Source organism: Cebus imitator, unplaced genomic scaffold, assembly GCF_001604975.1.
Source record: "Cebus imitator isolate Cc_AM_T3 unplaced genomic scaffold, Cebus_imitator-1.0 Scaffold427, whole genome shotgun sequence".
In the NCBI taxonomy this organism is placed as follows: Eukaryota; Metazoa; Chordata; class Mammalia; order Primates; family Cebidae; genus Cebus; species Cebus imitator.
Genome location: NW_016107742.1, coordinates 435,539 through 436,790, shown reverse-complemented (window position 1 = coordinate 436,790; position 1,252 = coordinate 435,539).

The window sequence follows — 1,252 nt, the reverse complement described above, 5'->3', positions numbered from 1 at the left end:
AAAAAAAAAAAAAAAAAAAGTGGCTGAGATCACACCATTTTGCTACAGCCTGGGCAACAAGAGCAAAACTTCATCTCAACAAAACAAAAAAATCTTAGATTTTAGTCCGGCAACATAGAGGGACCTCATCTCTATAAAAAATTTAAAAATTAGCCAGGCAGCTGGGCATAGTGGCTCACGCCTGTGATCCCAGCACTTTGGGAGACTGAGGCAGGTGGATCACAAGGTCAAGAGATTGAGACCATCCTGGCCAACATGGTGAAACCCCGTCTCTACTAAAAATACAAAAATTAGCTGGACGTGGTGGCACGCGCTTGTAGTCCTAGCTACTCAGGAGGCTGAAGCAGGAGAATCGCTTGAACCAGGGAGGTGGAGGTTGCAGTGAGATGAGATCGTGCCATGGACGGAGCAAGATTCCGTCTTGAAAAAAAAGAAAAATTAGCCAGGCGCGGTGGTGTGAGCCTGTAGTCCCAGCTACGTGGGAAGTCCCAGGTATGTGGGAAGCTGAGGCAGGAGGATCACTTGAGCCCAAGAAGTCAAGGCCACAGTGCTGGGATTGTGCCGCTGTACTCCAGCCTGGGTAACAAAGTGAGACCCTGTCTCAATAAAATATGTAAATATTGAAGGTTAAGGGATAACTGATGATGGAGGTGTCAGTAATATCTGACTTTGGAATGGGGAGGATTGCATTCTTCCATTCCCATCCTTAGACCATTGGGTATCTGAGATCTCTTTCCCCACTTCCCCTAAGTCAGGGGTGGTAGAGGAAACTATGAATTATAAGATTATTGTCTTCATCCTCTGATCTTTTGGCAAGATTGCCTTCCCCTTACCTTAGGTTAAAAAGTAAAACAAAAACTCTTGCAGTCAAGTCTTAACGCAAGTGAAGTTTGGTAGTTAATCTTGGGCTCTGACACTAAACCTGGCACTACTGACCATGTAAGTTTGAGGAAGTCTTTTCGCACCTATGGGGTTTTATCTTTCGTACAGTGAAGTTACGGACTACAGTTCTGTGGAATATGAATAAACCATGAGTGGGAGGTTCCACTTTGATAACGGTAGACTAGATGCCTCAGACCAGTACTCCCACTAGAAATTTTAAAATCTGGGAAAAATATATAAAAAGTCTAAAAAGTGGCCGGGCGCGGTGGCTCAAGCCTGTAATCCCAGCACTTTGGGAGGCCGAGGCGGGTGGATCACAAGGTCAAGAGATCGAGACCATCCTGGTCAACATGGTGAAACCCTGTCTCTA